Source organism: Chrysemys picta, chromosome 6 (genome assembly GCF_011386835.1).
Source record: "Chrysemys picta bellii isolate R12L10 chromosome 6, ASM1138683v2, whole genome shotgun sequence".
Lineage (NCBI taxonomy): Eukaryota > Metazoa > Chordata > Testudines > Emydidae > Chrysemys > Chrysemys picta.
Window position 1 is genome coordinate 43,778,852 of NC_088796.1, and position 22,002 is coordinate 43,800,853.

At 44.5% G+C, this 22,002-nt stretch overlaps 1 long non-coding RNA gene across 1 annotated transcript; it reads left to right on the plus strand.

Annotated features, from left to right (window-relative positions):
* The first annotated feature begins 5,423 nt into the window (after nucleotides 1–5,423).
* Nucleotides 5,424–21,968, plus strand: LOC135972461 (uncharacterized). The gene is made up of 3 exons (XR_010588916.1): nucleotides 5,424–5,612; nucleotides 5,718–5,870; nucleotides 21,752–21,968. It is a non-coding gene; the product is annotated as an uncharacterized LOC135972461 (long non-coding RNA).
* The last annotated feature ends 34 nt before the right edge of the window (nucleotides 21,969–22,002 follow it).

Here is a 22,002-nt window from a genome sequence, read left to right on the forward strand (position 1 = left end):
ATCCAAAAGTATTTAAATAAGTGGTATTGTTTAATAGTGTGATTAAAAGTGTGATTGAGGTTGTTTTTCTTTTAATTTCACAATTAATTTTTTTAATTGTTTGGTAGCCCTGGGTTGTTGTTTTTTTGTTTGTTTGCCAAAAACTGCAGATTCAAGTCGACCAAAATTCATGTCAATTTTGACAAACTGTTTTGGATGAAAAGAAAAAAAGAAAAAATTTCTGAAATGTCAAAGTGAACCAATTCAACATTATCAAAAAATTTTGATGCTAGAGTCACAAGGGGATATAGGAACCTTTCATAAAACCAGTTATGGTTGCCCCCTTATACTCTATAGCCCACTGGTTGGGGTATGCACGTGGAATCTGGGAAACTCAGACTTGAGCCCACCTCTCTCCTCCCACCCACATGAACACCCTAATCACCAGGCTGTTGGCTATTCTGAGGTGGGACTTTCTCGGTCTCTCCTATTCAAGTATTTCATACAAAATGGAACAGCTTCAGTAGTCATTGGGTTAGAGAAAGTGCATGAGAATGACTCTGTAGCATGGTGGTTTGGACACTCACTTAGAAGTGGGGGGCACCTGGGCTCCATTCCCTGCTCCTGAGCTGGGATTCAAACCTGTGTCTCCTGCATTCCACTGGACTATTGTATATAATTTAATTAATGGAGATATCCTATCTCTTAGAGCTAGAAGGGACCTTGAAAGGTCATCGAGTCCAGCCCCCTGCCTTCACTAGCAGGACCAAGTACTGATTTTGCCCCAGATCCCTAAGCGGCCCCCTCAAGGATTGAACTCACAACCCTGGGTTTAGCAGGCCAATGCTCAAACCACTGAGCTATCCCTCCCCCTTCTTGTTTTTGTGAATCTAGCCCTTCATTTTTTTTTTTTATTAAAAATGCCATAAATGTTTTGTTTTGGGTCAACCAAGACATTTTGTGCAATCACAAATTATTTTTCCCACTTTCAATTCAATGAAAATTCTGAAAATTTTTGATTTGACCCAAACTGAAATTTTTTCAGACCTGCTAGCAAACCGAAAAAATCAGTTATTTGTGCTGCTCTAATACAGAACTACTTGCCAGTAGCTGATTTACTCTTATGGATCCACCTACTACGAAGTAAGAGGCAAGAGGACTGTCTGTCATGGCCATTATAAAGAAACCAGCCCAACCACTTCTACCTCAAGACAGAAGCTTCTGGAGCAAACCACTAAGCAGCAAAATAACAAACAGCATTCACCTACTCATCTGTCTAAGGTATTTATACAGCCCCAGTCACTCCAGTGCCTCACAGTCCTTAATGCATTTATCTTGTCAAACCAATCTGATAGCTTTCTTTGATAGGATAACGAGCCTTGTGGATAAGGGTGAAGCGGTGGATGTGGTATACCTAGACTTTAGTAAGGCATTTGATACGGTCTCGCATGATATTCTTATCGATAAACTAGGCAAATACAATTTAGATGGGGCTACTATAAGGTGGGTGCATAACTGGCTGGATAACCGTACTCAGAGAGTTGTTATTAATGGTTCCCAATCCTGCTGGAAAGGCGTAACGAGTGGGGTACCGCAGGGGTCTGTTTTGGGACCGGCTCTGTTCAATATCTTCATCAACGACTTAGATATTGGCATAGAAAGTACGCTTATTAAGTTTGCGGATGATACCAAACTGGGAGGGATTGCAACTACTTTGGAGGACAGGGTCATAATTCAAAATGATCTGGACAAATTGGAGAAATGGCCTGAGTTAAACAGGATGAAGTTTAACAAAGACAAATGCAAAGTGCTCCACTTAGGAAGGAAAAATCAATTTCACACATACAGAATGGGAAAAGACTGTCTAGGAAGGAGTACGGCAGAAAGGGATCTAGGGGTTATAGTGGACCACAAGCTAAATATGAGTCAACAGTGTGATGCTGTTGCAAAAAAAGCAAACATGATTCTGGGATGTATTAACAGGTGTGTTGTGAGCAAGACACGAGAAGTCATTCTTCCGCTCTACTCTGCTCTGGTTAGGCCTCAGCTGGAGTATTGTGTCCAGTTCTGGGCACCGCATTTTAAAAAAGATGTGGAGAAATTGGAAAGGGTCCAAAGAAGAGCAACAAGAATGATTAAAGGTCTTGAGAACATGACCTATGAAGGAAGGCTGAAAGAATTGGGTTTGTTTAGTTTGGAAAAGAGAAGACTGAGAGGGGACATGATAGCAGTTTACAGGTATCTAAAAGGGTGTCATAAGGAGGAGGGAGAGAACTTGTTCACCTTAGCCTCTAAGGATAGAACCAGAAACAATGGGTTTAAACTGCAGCAAGGGAGGTCTAGGTTGGACATTAGGAAAAAGTTCCTAACTGTCAGGGTGGTTAAACACTGGAACAAATTGCCTAGGGAGGTTGTGGAATCTCCGTCTCTGGAGATATTTAAGAGTAGGTTAGATAAATGTCTATCAGGGATGGTCTAGACAGTATTTGGTCCTGCCATGCGGGCAGGGGACTGGACTCGATGACCTCTCAAGGTCCCTTCCAGTCCTATAATCTATGAATCTATGAATCTTCATAGCCCCCATATGAGATAAGGAGGTACTATTATCTCATTTTACAGATGGGGAACTGAAGCACAGAGAAACTAAATGACTTGTCCTGGGTCACATAAGAAATCTGTGGCAGAGCAGGCACTTCCAGGTCTCTAAAGACCGAAGATACTACCCTAACCATTGGATCATCCTTCCTCTCAATAATTATTCCCTTTTGACAATGCGGAAACAGAGGCACCAAGAGGTGATATGATTTGCCTAAGGTCTCATACAGTGGCAGAACTGGGAATAGGGCGCAGGTTTTGCAGTGCCTAATTCTCAAAATGTTTTGCTGGGCCCCCCCCTCTGAAAATATTTCAGGCTGTCATGACCTCCCCCCCCAAAGTGATTGGTATGATATGATACTATATGGTACGGTATGGTACCATACAATGGTATAGAATTGAAGAACTGAAAGGGATCTCAATTACCATACCATGCCACCTTTCCTTCTGCGCTGCTGCTGGTGGTGGCACTGCCTTCAGAGCTGGGTGGTCAGCCAGCAGCCACCCCTCTCTGGCCGCCCAGCTCTGAAGGCAGCTCAGAAGTAAGGGTAGCAATAGCAAATCACAGACATTTGTCTGCCCAGACGGAGATTGAAGGACCAAAAAAGAAGTCATGTTCAGGAAAATCTGGACATATGGTAACCCTAATCTCATGACCCCCACTACAATAGCATTGCAACCCCCTTTTGGGTCAGGACCTCCAGTTTCAGAAACACTGCACTAGAATACATTGGTTCCCTACTTAGTCCTATTAGTCTTCAGAAGATAGAGTAGAATGGGAAAAAATATAAAGTAATCACAACTTAGTCTCTCTTATTTTAACCTCTTCTCATCTCCTCTTCCATTATGATGCAGCAGTAGCTGCTCTATAGTCAAGGTTGTGTTAGAATTCAGTTTACTGAAACCCTTTATTAAAAATACATATAAAATATAAGTAAGTATTATTTGCATATTTCATGGTGGTTTGATAAAAAATAAATTGATACAGAGTAAAGGAGTTCAAAAATCACCCATTTGGTGATTTTCACCTGACTCTCTCACTTTTCTTTATACCCCTTTTGCAAGAAATCTGAAACTCTTGCATCTGTGCTTTGGTCTCATGGTTGTTCCTCGTATTCATCTATAAAGCCTTTTATAACTCAGGCCATAATGGAAAACGTGGCAAGCTGAACCACAGAATTTGACAAATTGGCTGCACTTGCAAACCCCATCAACTCCCACTCATTTCCAGGTGCAAAAAGCCTTACACACATACAAGAGTGAACTTCCTAAATAATCTTGTTGCCTAGAGGAAGTTCCCTTGATCTTGGAAAGAGAAAAGTCAAAGTTCAAATCTCAACTTTTTATCTGTTTTTTAAATTCACATACAATTCACTATCCTTATTATTGATTAAGCCCCAGAATCCAAAATTGGAAGGTAGTTAAGGAAGAGCAACACAATTCCCTCCACCTTACATCCATTTTTATATGTTAGCAAAGAGCTTATGTGAGGTCACTAACACAACAACCCCCAATCTTATCCACTGCACCAAACTATCTTGCAGAGTGACTAAGATTGTGGCAGGACATACCCCATCCACCCAAAACCTTAAAAGCATGAAAATAAAAAGTTAAGGGGAAAGACGTGTGCCTTCTTTTAACCTTCATATTGCCTACAGTGCTATGGATACTGCACTCTAATGATCTATAAGGCTTTCGCTTCCATCTCCAACAGATATTAAAAAGCAATATGTACAACAGCTCCATCAGACTTGTGTTGAGGTAGTATAACTTCCCAAATGCTTGGAATGTATGACAGTCAGATGTGCTGATCTTTTTATATAAAAGCATGAGGTCACTGTTAAGATTTTGTGTTGCAGTGAAAGTTTGATGAAATTGGAGTATGTATTGATTTTGTTTCTGTGCTTTTAAAATTTTGGCTGGATGAGGTGTGTCTTAATACAATCTTAACCATCTGTAAACATAGTTTTTGTTTGATAATAATATGAAATTCAGAATTCAGAGTAAGTTGTATGAGACTAGATAAGCCACATAAGAGAAGTCTCTAGCTTTGCTCAAACAGCAGCTTGTGGACGTCATGTGCCCCTGTTCCTCCCCCCCCCCCCCAAAAAAAAGCCTCTGAAGAAAGGAAAGAGTCCAGTTTATAAACTTATTGGACTAGACCAAGTTTTAAGTTTACAAGTTTTGTTTGGCAATGTCTTAACTCTCAAACTTGCAATACCCCAGATCAAATGACCTGCCAGGGATACCAGAGAGAGACAAATCTACAAGGCTATACATATCAATACAACCTTTAAACCAACAGCTTTAAAGTATATTTATGGTTAGAAAAAAACTAGAAAAAGTCACCTTATTATTAAACAGATCTGCGCCTGTGAAAATTCAGAATAATATTTTAACTACTCAAGTAAGCAGATAAGATTTAATTACTGCTCACTCCTGTTAGCACTGTACAACAGATACAGCTTTGTGAGAGGAAGCTGGATTTTGTTCATGTGTGCACATTACTAACAGAATATCTAACGACAGCCTCTATTACTGAGGATGACGCACTAACCAGAAAAAAACAGTTTATATTTCAGTATCCAGGTGGGGCTTGTAGTGCAGACAGTATTTTCACACAGAAATAGTAATGTGAGTGCCAATAAGCATAGAACCGTCACTTCCATTTGCGTAATATTTTTCAGGACTATAACTGCACCCTTATTCCTTCCACGCATATAAACAAAGACTTCAGACCAAATTTAGAGCCAATATACCCCTGAAGTCTTATTTATTCTCAATGGGGCTAATGGGATAGAAATCAAGATAGAATTTTTCCCTTGGCCATTTTAGCCTCAGAGTGTTGTTTCCTCTACTTGAACTGAATTTGGATAAAAGTACCACTGTTAGGGGAAAAGGGAAACAAAGGGGGGTATTAAAGGACCCCAGCTAATGATGGAAGTTTGGATTATCCTTATTGTAGGGTCTGTCACCTATGGTCTCAGTGAAACAGAAGGAGGACAAGATTAAAGATGAACAAAAAGATTGTTTATTAGGTACAGGCAAGTAAAGAACACTCGGTGATTTGGAATTAAGGGTGTGAAGCCCTCTAACCCTTACAGATGTTATGGACTAACAGTCAAGAAATCTATACTTTACAGATGAGATGTCAGTCATGGAGGGAGGGTCGTGTCCGATTGCCACAGCTCCGGTGCGATGGACGACCCGGACCTTCTACTGTGCCTGGAGATGGTGATGTGCACAGGAGGAACGTGGATCAAATCAGCTACTGGACCAGAATCCCTCAATCTCAGGTAAGTAGGGACGAGTTGATGTGTTGTCTCTCGAAGACTGTTCATGACAACCGATGACTGACACGGGCTGCCACCATGATGGACAGCACCCTATAGCCTGTGAGAGGAGCTTATATACTCTCTTGTCTCCGGGCAGAATTGCCAGATCATGTGACTGATCTTTTCCCACCTTACAGGAAAAGGTTGCTAAAAGCCCAACAAGAAGGGAGACCAACATGGCTCTCAAACAACAACTTTACAGAATTCAAAATGACGATTGTGAACAAATGTTTAAAGTGATACATAACACAAAATACAGTTAGAATACATAACATAACAATTTTCCCATACAATTTCCCTTCTTTGACAGTTTGAAGGACTCTGTGAGGGCAATTAAGTAAATAGATGACCAACACAGTGATTACCGGATGCAACAGAATATTCCAGAATTGATTAAAATCTACTGAGCCATTGGATAACCCTTACCACCAACGGAAAGAGTCCCTTTGTATCTTTTTAATATCCTCTTGATTTGATTAGAGGAGTAATACACAGTAACCATCACTTCCCGGCTTTCCTGTTGTAATTGCCTTAAATGTTGCTTCATGTCAGGGTGCAACATTAACTATTTTAAGGCAGTAATATTAATTCCTAAATGAATGGGCTCTAAATGAGTATATAAAACATAATGTATGTTAACAGTTTGAACAGTTTGAACAGAGATTTGGTGCCTTATAAATTTAACATCATAACCCACGATGGAGAAAACTGAACATAGACACAAATTAATATAAGGGTTATTAGAGATCTTATAATAGAAATTTACTAAGAACTCCCTGCATCAGCTTCTCAAGCATATGCATGTCGGATCAACCAACACTGAGCTTTTAGAGCTGGATGGCTGGAGTTTATAGTTACATTTGCCCTCGTTGGGATTTAGACAGATCTGAGAGATCTCCAAAACTCCAGAGTCACATGTATAACCCAATCCTTTCTCCTCTAAACAGGATCGTAAATTGACACCTTGATAGGCTCCATTCCTGTTGTGCACCCATTTGCTCAGTTCTATTGGGAGCGGGACTGAACTATTGAGGTTTAAACCTAAGGGTACCAAAGGGTGTATCTTTCCTCTTGGGCATCTAATAGGGTGAGAACATACGCTATAATAGTGTCATTACTGGGTAAATATGAGAAATTGAGTAGTCTCCACCATGCCTGGTGACGTTGTTCAAAGGCATTAGTGGCATTCACCCAGACAGCATTTCGTAATTCGATAGGGATTAAACCACTGAGGCCACTTCTAATAATATCTTTAGCCACGCTTAGTACCTGCTCCTGAGCCTGGATACACGCCAATGCCATGGAGCTATTTGATTGCAGGACGCGAATGGCTCCTACCAGATTAAGGTGGTCTGCCTCCTGCAGCTACATCCAGCCTGGTAGAATGCTGGCAACCTTATACTTTAGAACACTTAACTGGTTTAATGATGTTGTGAACGGATTTGTTAATGAGGCTATATCATAACCTAGTGCCCCAATCGTATTGGCTAAAACTTGCTGATCTATCATATTGAGGACACCTAGCCCCGTTCCTATCCCTTCCAATATGGTTGCTATTGTGTCCCTTTTTTGTACCTGTATAGGGGATGCTTTGGGTACCACACCCTTGAGCCATGTGTGCCACCCAGATATTAAAGGAATGACATAGAGTATACATTCTACATGTACTTCAGATAATGAAATCTAGACAGGTATGATTATTTTTTTTAGAGCATAAATTGGGTTAACCATTAACAATCGCTTAACACCTCTTTTTACAACAACTGGACCAATGTTGCTGACATACGGTTCAGAGACGACAACAACATTGGTTATTTCGTGAAGTCCAAACAAACTTTTACATGTCAATTTCCCATTTCTTTGGGATGCGCTTATATATTTACACTTCCAAAACATTTGATATGAAACGACACATTTCTTTTAGCACAAAACATATTAGTGCCATGATGGTTAACATAACATAACTGAGTACAGTTAAAACATGTTAATTGAATGTGATAACTGAATGATGGAGTGTTCAGATATGCACTTACATTATTTACTGTGTACTGGAGACCCATTGAAACCTTAACCTTAAAATTTCCAACTGGCCTGGTGGAGGGAATGTTGGATTGAATATAGGCGCATTTACGCAGCTCCTGCATTGCTAATTTGTTTGAACACTCCTCCAAGAAATCATTATTGAACTGCCACACAAATTCATGTGGTAATGTTTGAACACATGAAAGCTGTTCTCCATCTTTAATGATAGCTTCATGATTCTCTTTGTCATTTTCCGTGAAAGCCATCAGAGACTTATTATCGGTCTCCTGTTTCCAAACTACGTAGCAATAGTCATTGTGACTAAATACATACACGGAAATTATTCCATGACGTTTCATACTAGGCAATTCATAGTCATGGCCACGTGCCCACGAGGGCCAGCAGCCCCCTGCATCAGCAGAACGGCGGGGCTGGAGCTGCCAGAGGTCGGAGCCAGTGGCTGCGAGATGCTTTCACCCGGCGACTCTACAAAGCCCCCCCCCCCAGCACCCCGCGCTCTCACTGCCTCCGGCAGATCCCCCCAAGCACACAATATACAGCCGCAGCAAAAGCAGGAGTTGATCCACTGATTGCTTACCTGGAGCAGCAAGCATCCAGCAGGCAGGTCCCGTTCCTCTGGTTCCTAGCCTAGTCCTGAGCAGCGCGTGGCCTCAACCAGAAGAGGTGGGGCCTTTCAAAATTTAAGGGCCCGGGGCTCTGGCCCCTGCAGGGTGCCCCGGGCTCTTTAAAGCGCAGTTGGAGCTCTGGCAGCGGGGCTCCCCGCAGGGGCCGGAGCTCTGGGACCTTTAAATCCCCACCTGAACCCAGCTGCCAGAGCTCCGGCTGGAGCCCTGGGCCCTTTAAATCACCACCGGAGAAGCCGGTCAAGTGCGGCATGGCGTACCAGCTCTTGCCAGTCTGCCATACCAGCTTACTTTCACCTGTGGTTGGTGGAGGGAACTCAAAGAAATGGCATAGTGGATACACTACTAGGTTTCTATGGTGCAAAGCGGCAGGAGCGGAGCTCACTCTGTAACATATGTGTTCTCATTATTGTTTTCTTTCCTTCTGTCCCTGCTGCTGACTGTTCCTATTGCATCTCAATTTAATCTAGATTTAAAGTTCTTTTGGTCAGGGATGGTTCCTTACTATATGATCCTAAATGGGGCCTGTGGGTGTTACAGTGATGATGATGATGTAGATGTCTTCAGTTATGAAATACAGCGCAGATCCTTTTTTAGCTAACACAGGGTGCAGAGTCTTAGTGATATTTTTCAGTCATGCCACACAAAAGAAATGGATTGTTTGATCAAAACAAATCACCCTCACCTAGCAAAAAAAAGAAAAGGGGGGGGAACTCTCACTACAGGTATTTCTGCAGCATTCTAGTAGCTTGTATTTTATTATGGCCCTTTTTCAAGTTCTCCATGTTCCTTTTTCCAAAGAGTATATTACTCTGACATAAAGAAGGGTCTAACAGATTGTGATGACCTGGACAAACCCCACACTGGACCAATACAGAAAGGAGTTAATGGTCTGTGCAAGAGTCAGGAGCTGAAGCCAGTCTCACAAAAACTGACAGCAATATTTAGCCTGGAGGGAATAAAAAGGAGAAAATGTTTCAGAGGTAAATTGTTCTGACAATGAGTTTCTTGGATTTGAGGCAAAGAAGACTTAGGCTACGTCTACACTACCCGCCTGAATCGGCGGGTAGAAATCGATCTCTCGGGGATCGAATTATCATGTCTCGTCGGGACGCAACATTCGATCCCCGAATCGACGCTTGGACTCCACCAGCGGAGGTAGGAGTAAGCGCCGTCGATGGGGAAGCCGCGGAGGTCGATTTGCCGCCGTCCTCACAGTGGGGTAAGTTGGCTCCGATACGTCAAATTCAGCTACGCTATTCACATAGCTGAATTTGCATATCTTAAATCGACCTCCCCTCCCCATAGTGAGGACGTAGCCTTAGAGTTGGGCTAACCAGTATTAACTAACAAAACCCCTAAAAGTATCAATGTCTAGGGAGAAGGTTTAAATTGAAACCGAGAAAGGGGGTGAATTTTGACACCACAGGAGGTGCATAGACTGTTTATCGGAACAAGTGGAAAAGTCACCTGCTCATGTACAACAAAAGCCCTCTCAGGTGTGATGTTAAGGGAAGCCTGCCCAGGTGTCTGAAAGGGGCATACACTAGTATTTGCTATACTATTCTATCTCCCCTGTGGAGAGAGAAACAGTATGATATTTCAGATGTTGAAAGAAGGAAAGTTAAAGTGTCCAGAAGAAACAAATGTATCAGCCCAAATCTTGCCTTTCAAGCAGCCCACTTACTACTGTTATGCATGTTTAAAGATAATAATCACAAGTCCCTTGGAAGTACTTTACTTAGACAATGTTTCTGATCAGACTCCTTTTAAGAAAAAAATGCTTGCTAAGACTTTCAAAATGGGGTGCCTAAAGCTTCATTCCTAAATACTTAGTTAGGCAACTAAAAAAATTGCCTGAATTCAACTGTGAGCTGATGGATTTTCCATGCTCTCGAAGATCAGGTCACTTATTCAGGTATCTAAATATAGATGATGGAGGCTAATTTGACTGTTGTTTCTTACCCTGTAATCAGAACTGTATGGGCCATACATAGCAAGCTCATAAACTAGAGGGATTCTGGCAACAATGAACTTCATTGTGAACATCACTTTTTGCATCATATGATTTACTAGAGCTTGCAAATGTCTTAGGAAAAACTTCTGTATAAATGTCAGTACAAACTATTTGCTATTTACCACCTGTAAGTGTATTGATGAGTAAGGTAGTAGGAGGAGTTCCTGACCTGTCTTTAACAACTATAGAGTAACTGTGTGATGGGGTGTACTCCTCACACCTGCCCTCAGAAAGTGGGCCTGCCTGGCCTAATTCAAATCAGCTCCAAATAGGAGAGGTCTGCTCACCTTCCCAGGACTTCAAAAGATGCAAACAGGGGAGATGTAGGCTGAATGGGTGGTGCTAATTATGAGGAAGCTCATTTGTGAGGGAATAGGTAGGGTTTCTATAAAGCCAGAATGCAGGCAACGGTGTGCGAGGAGAGAGGGAGGAAGTCTGCAGTCTCTCTCCCCCTTAGGAAAGGAGGAAAGAAGGGGAAATAAAAACCTAGGAGGAAGAGTTTACGTAGTAGTCCTAAGAGAGAGGGTCTGACTAGGGTGGTTGGAGAATGAGAAGCATGGTAGGAAATAGTCCAGGGGCAAGAGCAATAAGGTAGATATAGCTGCAGACCTTAACTGCTCACTATAGGACCTTGGACTGAAAACCAACATAGAGGTCAGGCCTTGGTTCCCCTACCATCCACTGTAGCATAGTATTGCTAGGGGCTGTGAATGGGAAGATTGCCTGAGTCACTGTGGGAGTGAGAGCAGTGGGCATGAGGAGTGCCTGATGCTGCTTGGGCAGAGAGATTTGAAAAGACTCCCTGGGAAGGGGAAATCAGAGTATAATCTGGCCCGAGGGCCAAGTCACGAGGCGGCTGTTCTGTGACTCCATGAGCAGCAGGACAGCTGACACAGTGTCTGAGCAGAAAGGGGGTGTTGAACTGGGGGTAGCTAATTGCTAGAAGGAGGCACCACTCAGAAGTGAGTAGAGCACTCCATGACAAACACCTATGTAATTCCTGGCCTTTTTCAGAGCTTATAACAAGAGGAATCTCTATAGATAGAATGGAAACTACTATGCAACGTTATTTATCTAAGTCCCTGTTTTCAGTTCACAATTTTCTGAAGCTCTCCTCTTGAGCTGAAATTCTCTCTAAGTTTGTGCCTGAAGGTAAATCGTTTTGATCAAAAATGGCTCAACTATTCATAAGTCAAAAGAGTGGAAAAGAAAAGGTTACTTGCCGTATGCAGTAATTGTGGTTCTTCGAGATGCCCCCCTGTGCCTAAGATCAGAGCAGTGTCCACTCAGCCCGCACATGCGCTTTCCCAGTCTCATGTCTTGCATTGAGGCTATCTAGCACTGTGTAGGCAAACCATCCTCAGTTCCTTCTCTATTGCAGAGCCCCTTATTAATAGCTCTGAAGTATGGAAGGAGGGTGGGTTGTGGAGAATCCACAGGGACACATCTCAAAGAACCACAGTTACTGCACAAGATCAGTAATCTCTTCTTCTTCTTTCAGTAGTGTCCCTATGCATGCTCCACTGGGCTTTGGAGTCAAGTCTAGTACTGATTAATCCAAATGTATCACCTATGATTCAGCATCAGATGCTTGCATAATGTTCCACAAAAACGTGAGTAGATGTCCAGGTTGCTGCTCTGCATATTTCTGTGATGGGAATGTTTTTTGATGAAGGCTACAGAAGAGTAAAGAGATCTTGTGGAATAAGTTCAAACTCCAGATGGAGGTTGAAGATTGCAGGTATGATAGCAATAGGTAATACAGTTTGATATCCATCTAGAGTCTTTGTTTCGAGGTTGAGGATCCTTTAGACCTCTCTGCAATTGAAAGTAATAGTTTAGGAGATTTTCTGAAAAATTTTGTTCTCGCCAAGTAAAATGCCAAAGCTCTCCTGACATCAAACGTATGTAATCTTGCTTCTCTGTTCTCACAGGGTGGCTTTGGGAAGAAATTGGGAGGTGAATAAGTTGCTTTATGTGGAAGGCAGTGGCAGAGGATTGTTTTGGGAAGAACTTTGGTTGTGGTCTGTGTGACCTTATCCCTTTAAAAAAAAAAAAGTTAAGGGTGAGTGTGCCATTAGAGTCCCTATTTGCCTGATTCACCAAGCCGAGGTGATGGCTACTAGGAATGTTGTTTTCATAGACAGATGCGGAAGCAAGCATGTGGCCACCTGTTCAAAAGGAGGCTTTGTAAGGCGCTTGAGGACCAGATTAAGGTCCCATGTTGGTCTAGGATGTCTGATTTGTGAGAAGTTATCCATACCCTTGAGGAATCTCTTTGTTGTTGTAGGATAAGTGAACACAGAGTAGCTGTCTGTCTTGTGATGAAAGGCAGTTATGGCTGCAAAAAATGTACCTTTATTGAATTTAGAAATAATCCTAATTTCTTTTAGATCTAGGATGTAGTCTAGTGCTAGTGAGAGGGGAGAGCATGTAGGGGTAATGTTTTGAGTCACACCAGAATTGGAATCTTCCATTACTGCATATATGTGTGACCAGTTATTTTTCTACTATGTAATAACACTTTGTGACACTGACATACTAATATTGCCTGACCCTATCAACCTTCATAAATGTTTGAATTAATGGCCAATTGATCTGACCGTGATAAGGTTCTTCCCCCCAGAATCAGGCTACTCAGAATTCACACTATGGAGTTCAGAATCTTGTGAGGAGTCTCGGAGTGGATGACAAGGACACTCACGCTGGAGGCAAAGTAAAATCTTTGATACGTTTATTAAAACAATGGATAAAGCTAGAAAAGATCCAAGCCACATAACGTGATAGAGACAATACAGTATCGGGGTAATCTGTGGTATCATTCTATGCATAAGCTTAGAATTGCATACTCATACGCTTGGTTGAGGACCTGGTGGTAAGAGACAAAGGACTAGTCTTGTCTCTGGTATGCCACAGTGTCCAATGGTCCAAGTACCCCAACGAGTTGAAGGGTCAAGTAGTACAGAAGTAGACAGCAATGGAAGAGGCCCAGGAAAAAACAGCCTCGGACCACATGGTGACTGCCCTGTTATAAGAGCATCATCTGCTCATTCTCAGTCCTCCAGGCTCATGTTTAGCCTTTTCACCAACAATACTGAGCTGTACTTATTCTATAGGTTAACATATTGATGTGTGTAACTGCCATTTCCGCTCTTGATCACACCGTCACCCCTTGCTTAAGTGGATTTGCGGTTATTACTTCCATGCTCCTTTGAGGTAGCACTTACTGAAACATTCTAACATTGCTCTTTGATCATTTTAGGAGATGCTCAATAAAGGCACTGAGTGTTGCATAATTGATGTGATTATATTTTGCCATAAGGGCCTGGTAATTTGCAACCCTAAAAAGCAGGATTGCTGATGAGTATGATTTCCTGCCGAATAAGTCCAGTCTTTTCCAATCATTGTTGAACAGTATTGATTTAGCATGGAGCTGTCTGTCACATTTATTTACAGCAAATTTGTGATTGGGGGTGGGGGGAAGTCCAGGTATTTAGACAGGTTTCAGAGTGGTAGCCGTGTTAGTCTTATCAGCAAGAAGAATGAGGAGTACTTGTGGCACCTTAGAGACTAACAAATTTATTTGATCATAAGCTTTCGTGGGCTAAAACCCACTTCATCAGATGCCTGCAGTGGAAAATACAGTAGGTTTTACTGTGAAGAGTGTGGGTGGACACAAGGGCTCTGCAGAAGCTCCTGGCTAAGATCCTGCAGGCACTGTAAGGGGCAAGGGGAGAACTCTTCAGCCTCTCTGGTCACTTGATTACAGACCTCAAAATTGCAATACTCCAACAGAAAAACTTCAAAAACAGACTCCAACGAGAAACTGCAGAATTGGAATTAAATTTGCAATCTTGACACCATTAAATTAGGCTTGAATAAAGGCTGGGAGTGGATGGGTCATTACACAAAGTAAAACCTATTTCCCCATGCTAATTTTTTTCCCCTACTGTTGCTCATACCTTCTTGTCAACTGTTGGAAATGGGCCATCCTGATTATCACTACAAAGGTTTTTTTGTCCTGCTGATAATAGCCCACCTTCACTAATTACCCTTGTTATAGTCAGTATGGGAACACCCATTTTTTCATGTCCTCTGTGTGTTTGTATATATATATCTTCCTACTGTATTTTCCACTGCATGCATCTGATGAAGTGGGTTTTAGCCCATGAAAGCTTATGCTCAAATAAATTTGTTAGTCTCTAAGGTGCCACAAGTACTCCAGGTATTTAGAGGGGACATAATAATTTTTGTCTGCCTTTTACGTTATCCTGGCCAGCATTTGCCAAATGATTTTGGCTAGATCTAGTAGGGCCTCATTAATCAGGAGTGCAATACAAGCAGAAGGGGACATATGGAGGATGCCCAGCAGCTTGTGCTGTGACTTCTTCAAAGGGAATCTGAAGTGAGTCTGCTACTTTCTTGATGAGGTTGAAATTGTTTGAAGTCATCTGCCATAGATGATAGAGGAGGCATCACCGCTTCATCTGGAGAGGATGATGAAATGTTTGTTGCTGGAGTACCTTCTTTATCCAGTCTTGGCTCCTGCTTCTTAAAGGTCTCCTCTTGAGGACTATGGGGTCTAGAAAGGGAAGCTGAGGGAGATTATTGTCCTCTATCCATATGTGAGACATTCGAGGTCCTACAGAACTGGTCTATAGGCTACTCATGGGTTCCAATATGGCCACTGGGGTGGTGCAAAGGGCAAGAGTGGTGGTACCCAAGGGTGCCAATGCCAAGTAGATGGGCCTTGCCTCTCTTGTCAATATTGTGGTTCTGCAAGTGTTTCTAGATGACTCGTCCCCTGACGTTTCCCTGGGGAACTTTGCACTGAGACCAAAGAGATCATCATCATCATCACCCTCTTCTTCTTGGCTCGAGAGAGGTGGAGCAGATAAGGCGGCTGATGGTGAGTTTCTCTACTATGGGGAATTCAAGAGATAAAGATGTGGTCAGTACCTCAACGCTGGTACTGAGTAGCAGGGATTCCAGCATTTCTGAAACCAAGAAGTCCTTGAAGAACTGAATTCCTGTGCTACCATGGTGGTAATTGGTACCAACAGAGTCTGTCTAGAGGGGCCCATCGGTATTGAGGGAGTCAGCGGTACCTGTGATCTGATGATTGGCCAGAAGTTGGTGTGCTGGTGGAAGTGCTCAGAAGGCTCACCTTGTCTCCAGCGATGCCATTTTAGAAGAAGTAGTCTGGTCTCTACCACTTCTCTTGTCTGACGGTACTGATGCCTATTGCGGTACCTGTACTTGAGGAGCCCAACGCCTCATGGGTACCATGTCGCAGCTCAGTTGATACCGAGGTTGATGATTTTGCTGGGCATCTCTTTTCCTGATCAATTCGTCAGTCTGGGGACTTGTAGCCCTCTTTTTTGAGGTTTTTATGAGAGGAATCAGCAGATTGCCTCTTTGAATCCACTGGAGTTTGATGTTCTGTGGATATTGATGGTCGTGTCAGGGATTGTTGCACCATCTGGGGCCGGAGGCTGGTCTAAGGCCTGGTCTACACTACGAGTTTAGGTCGAATTTAGCAGTGTTAATTCGAATTAAGCCTGGACATGTTCACACGACGAAGCCCTTTTTTTCGACTTAAAGGGCCCTTTAAACCGGTTTCTTTACTCCACCTCCGACGAGGGGATTAGCGTTAAAATCGGCCTTTGCGGGTCGGAATTGGGATAGTGTGGACGGAATTCAACGTTATTGGCCTCTGGGAGCTATCCCACAGTGCTTCATTGTGACCGCTCTGGACAGCACTCTCAACTCAGATGCACTGACCAGGTAGACAGAAAAAGCCCCGCGAACTTTTGAATTTCGTTTCCTGTTTGCCCAGCGAGGAGAGCACAGATGACCACGCAGAGCTCATCAGCACAGGTAACCATGATGGAGTCCCAGGATCGCAAAAGAGCTCCATCATGGACCGAACGGGAGGTACGGGATCTGCTCGCCATATGGGGAGATGAATCAGTGCTAGCTGAACTGCGTAGCAGTAAACGAAATGGCAAAATATTAGAAAAGGTCTCAAAGGCCATGAAGGACAGAGGCCATAACAGGGACGCACAGCAGTGCCGAGTGAAAATTAAGGAGCTAAGGCAAGCCTACCACAAAGCCAGAGAGGCAAACGGAAGGTCCGGGGCAGAGCTGCAAACATGCCGCTTCTACGCGGAGCTGCATGCCACGCTGGGAGTGCAGCCACCACTACCCCAACCGTGTGCTATGACTCCGTCAATGGAGAAACACGCAACAGGGAAGCGGGTTCGGGGTACGAGGAAGATGAGGATGAAGATAATGTAGATAGCTCACAGCAGCAAGGAAGCGGAGAAACCGGTTTCCCCAACAGCCAAGATATGTTTATCACCCTGGACCTGGAACCAGTAACCCCCGAACTCACCCAAGGCGTGCTCCCAGACCCTGAGGGCACACAGGGGACCTCTGGTGAGTGTACCTTTGTAAATATTACACATGGTTTAAAAGCGTGTTTAATGATTAATGATTAATTTGCCCTGGCAATCGCGGCCAGTACAGCTACTGGAAAAGTCTGTTAACGTGTATGGGGATGGAGCAGAAATCCTCCAGGGACATCTCCAGAAAGCTCTCCTTCATGTACTCCCAAAGCCTTTGCAAAAGGTTTCTGGGGAGGGCTGCCTTATCCCGTCCGCCATGGTAGGACACTTTACCACGCCAGGCCAGTAGCACGTAGTCTGGAATCATTGCATAACAAAGCATGGCAGCGTATGGTCCCGGTGTTTGCTGGCATGCAGACAATATCCATTCCTTATCTCTCTTTGTTATCCTCAGGAGAGTGATATCATTCACAGTCACCTGGTTGAAATGGGGTGATTTTATTAAGGGGACATTCAGAGGTGCGCGTTCCTGCTCGGCTGAACAGAAATGTTCCCCGCTGTTAGCCACGTGGTAGGGGGGAGGGGTGAAGTGATCATCCCAGAGAATTGTGTGTGTGTGGGTTTGTGCTGCATGTTAACCTGGAAACCGCAGCCCCTCCTTTTACATTGCAAACCCATTTTAAATGGCCAACCCAAGGGGTGCTTGGTATGGGAAATGAAGGCGCTACTGTTTGAAACCATTCCCACATGTTAAGAAGGTTAAAAAAGCCAAAAGACTGTGGCTTACCATGGCTGCCTGCAAGCTGAAATCTGTTGCCTGGCACTGCGTGAGTGATCTCTCACACCAAACCGGCAGGCCGTCATATAAGAGGAAAAATGCGACCTTGTAACGAAAGCACATGTGCTGTGTAATGTGAACAGCAAAATTTAACGTGAAAGAGTGTACCCATTGTTCTCTAAAATGTGTCTTTTTTAACCACCTCTCCCTTCTCCTCCACCAGCTGCAAATGTTTCTCCTTCACAGAGGCTAGCGAAGATTAGAAGGAGAAAACGGCGGACTCGGGATGATATGTTCTCGGAGCTCCAGATGTCCTCCCACGCTGAGAGAGGAGAGCAGAATGCGTGGAGGCAGTCAGTGTCAGACTACAGAAAAGCACAATATGAACGAGAGGAGAGGTGGCGAGCTGAATCGCGGGATGAACAGAGCAAGTGGCGGGCTGAAGATGATAGGTGGCGTCAGCTTGCAGACAGAAGGCAAGAGTCGATGCTCCGGCTGCTGGAGCATCAAACTGATATGCTCCAGCGTATGGTTGAGCTGCAGGAAAGGCAGCAGGAGCAGAGACCACCGCTACAGCCCCTGTGTAACCAACAGCCCTCCTCCCCAAGTTCCATAGCCTCCTCACCCAGATGCCCAAGAACACGGTGGGGGGCCTCCAGCCACCCAGTCACTCCACCCCAGATGATTGGTCGAGCATCAGAAGGCTGGCCTTCAATAAGAGTTAAAGTTTTAAACTGCAGTGTGTCCTTTTCCTTCCCTCCTCCCCCACCCATCCCGGGCTACCTTGGCAATTATTCCCCTAGTTGTGTGATGAATTAATAAAGAATGCATGAATGTGAAGTAACAATGACTTTATTGCCTCTGCAAGCGGTGCTCGAAGGGGGGAGGGGAGGGTGGGGTGGTTGGTTTACAGGAAAGTAGAGTGAACCGGGTGGGCGGGGCGGAGGGTTCACCAAGGAGAAACAAACAGAAGTTTCACACCGTAACCTGGCCAGTCACAAAACTCGTTTTCAAAACTTCTCTGATGCGCACCGCGCCCTGCTGTGCTCTTCTAACTGCCCTGGTGTCTGGCTGCGCGTAATCAGCGGCCAGGCGATTTGCCTCAACCTCCCACCCCGCCATAAATGTCCCCTCCTTACTCTCACAGATATTGTGGAGCGCACAGCAAGCAGCAATAACAATGGGGATATTCTTTTCGCTGAGGTCTGGGCGAGTCAGTAAGCTGCGCCAGCGCGCTTTTAAATGTCCAAATGCACATTCCACCACCATTCAGCACTTGCTCAGCCTGTAGTTGAACAGGTCCTGACTACTGTCCAGGCTGCCTGTGTACGGCTTCATGAGCCATGGCATTAAGGGGTAGGCTGGGTCCCCAAGGATCACGATAGACATTTCAACATCCCCAATGGTTATTTTCTGGTCCGGGAAGAAAGTCCCTTCTTCCAGCTTTCGAAACAGACCAGAGTGCCTGAAGACGCGAGCATCATGTACCTTTCCTGGCCATCCCACATTGATGTTGGTGAAACATCCCTTGTGATCCATCAGGGCTTGCAGCAGCATTGAAAAGTACCCCTTGCTGTTTATGTACTCGGTGGCTTGGTGCTCCGGTGCCAAGATGGGATATGGGTTCCGTCTATGGCCCCACCACAGTTTGGGAATCCCATTGCAGCAAAGCCATCCACTATGGCCTGCACGTTTCCCAGAGTCACTACCCTTGATATCACCAGGTCTTTGATTGCCCTGGCACCTTGGATCACAGCAGCCCCCACAGTAGATTTGTCCACTCCAAATTGATTCCCGACTGACCGATAGCTGTCTGGCATTGCAAGCTTCCACAGGGCTATCGCCACTCGCTTCTCAACTGTGAGGGCTGCTCTCATCCTGGTATTCTGGCGCTTCAGGGCAGGGGAAAGCAAGTCACAAAGTTCCATGAAAGTGCCCTTACGCATGTGAAAGTTTCGCAGCCACTGGGAATCGTCCCACACTTGCAACACGATGCAGTCCCACCAGTCTGTGCTTGTTTCCCGGGCCCAGAATCGGCGTTCCACAGCATGAACCTGCCCCAGTAACACCATGATTTGCACATTGCTGGGGCCTGTACCTTCTGTGAAGTCTATGTCCATGTCAATTTCCTCATCACTCTCGTCGCCGCGCTGCAATCGCCTCATCGGTTGGTCCTGGGTTTGCTTTGGCATGTCCTGGCTCTGCATATACTCCAGGACAATGCGCGTGGTGTTCATAGTGCTCATAATTGCCGCAGTGATCTGAGCGGGCTCGATGATCCCAGTGCTATGGCGTCTGGTCTGAAAAAAGGCACGAAACTATTGTCTGACGGAGGGAGGGAGGGAGGGAGGGGCGAGTGACGACATGGCGTACAGGTACAGGGAATTAAAATCAACAAAGGTGGCTGTGCATCAGGGAGAAACACAAACAACTGTCAGACAGAATGGCCCCCCCAAAGATTGAACTCAAAACCCTGAGTTTAGCAGGCCGTTGATTTCACGGAGGGAGGGGGAAGCAAATGAATACAGAACAAATCTATTTTTTACATCTTAAGCTGGCAGCCGACGGTGCAGCATGACTGATAGCCCTCGGCATCTTCTGGGTGCTTGGCAGAAAATACTGGGCGCTTGGCAGAAAATAGTGTACTACGACTGATAGCCGCCATCATCATTGGGAAGGCAGCAGAATATGACTGGGGGACATACGGAGTTTCAGCCATCATCTGATCGAACTGCAGTATGACGACGACGGATACCAGTCGTAATACACCATCTTCGGCCAAAAGGCAAGGGGCTGCTGCTGTGTAGCAATGCAGCCCCACGTCTGCCAGCACCCAGATCGCCGATGAAGGCTACCAGTCATACTGCACCATCTACTGCCAAAAGGCAATTAGCTGCTGCTGTGTAGCAATGCAGTACCACGTCTGCCGGCACCCAGATGACATATGGTGACGGTGAGCTGAGCTGAGCGGGCTCCATGCTTGGCGTGGTATGTTGCCTGCACAGGTAACCCAGGTAAAAAGGCGTGAATCGATTGTCTGCCGTTGCTCTGACGGAGGGGGAGGGGCCTGACGACATGTACCCAGAACCCCCCGCGACACTGTTTTGTATCATTCAGGCATTGGGATCTCAACCCAGAATTCCAATGGGTGGCGGAGACTGCAGGAACTGCGGGATAGCTACTCATAGTGCAACGCTCCGGAAGTCGACGCTAGCTTCGGTACTGTGGACGCGGTCCGCCGACTTAATGCACTTAGAGCATTTTATGTGGGGACACACACAATCAGCTGTATACAACCGATTTCTATAAAACCGGCTTCTATAAATTCGACCTAATTTCGTAGTGTAGACATACCCTAAGTGAACTTTCTATCATAAGGAGTCTGAACTTAAGTTCATGGCTCTTTCTTGTCCTCAATTTCAGACAGAAAGTACACTTTTGTGGTATATTGGATTCTCTTAAGCGGCAAATGCAGTGTGAATGGCCATTGCTGACTTGAATTCCTTCTCTTCAGGAGAGACAGTGCTTAAATCGGGGGAGACGGGCATGCCCTTTCTTGGGTTCATTCCCCCCCCCCCGAAGGGGAGAACTGTTATCTCCCTGTCTTTATTGATTTAGTTTTCAAAAGCCACACACAAAAAATAATAAAACAAAAGAGAAAGGGAATAGTGTTAATCTAGATAACATAAACTCTACTAGCTACTCTATAAACTTTATTTTAAGTTAAGAAATGAGCCATCTCTCAGACTCTGCTAATGCTCTGTCTCAGGCCAAGGGTGGCTGAGAAGCAGCTAAGGACAGTTCACCTGCGCAGCATTAGGTAGCCTAGACATAAGGCATGAGACAGTCTGTTTCTGAAGTTTTTTTGTTCAATAATAGTGACTTTTAAATCTGTAATAGAATGACCAGGGAGCAGACTTCAAAGAGAAACAGCAGAACTAAAATTCATTTGCAAATTTAACACCATTAATCTGGGCTTGAATAGGGACTGGGAGTGGCTAGCTCATTTTTTGTTTTTTTTTTTATTACAGAAGCAGCTTTTCCTCTCCTGGAATTGACACCTCCTCATCTATTATTGGGAGTGGACTACATCCACCCTGATTGAATTGGCCCTGTCAACACTGGTTCGCCACTTGCACAGTAACTCCCTTCTCTCCATGTGTCAGTATATAATCTGCATCTGTAACTTTCACTCTATGCATCTGAAGAAGTGAGGTTTTTACCCACGAAAGTTTATGCCCAAATAAATCTGTTAGTCTTTAAGGTGCCACCAGATTCCTTG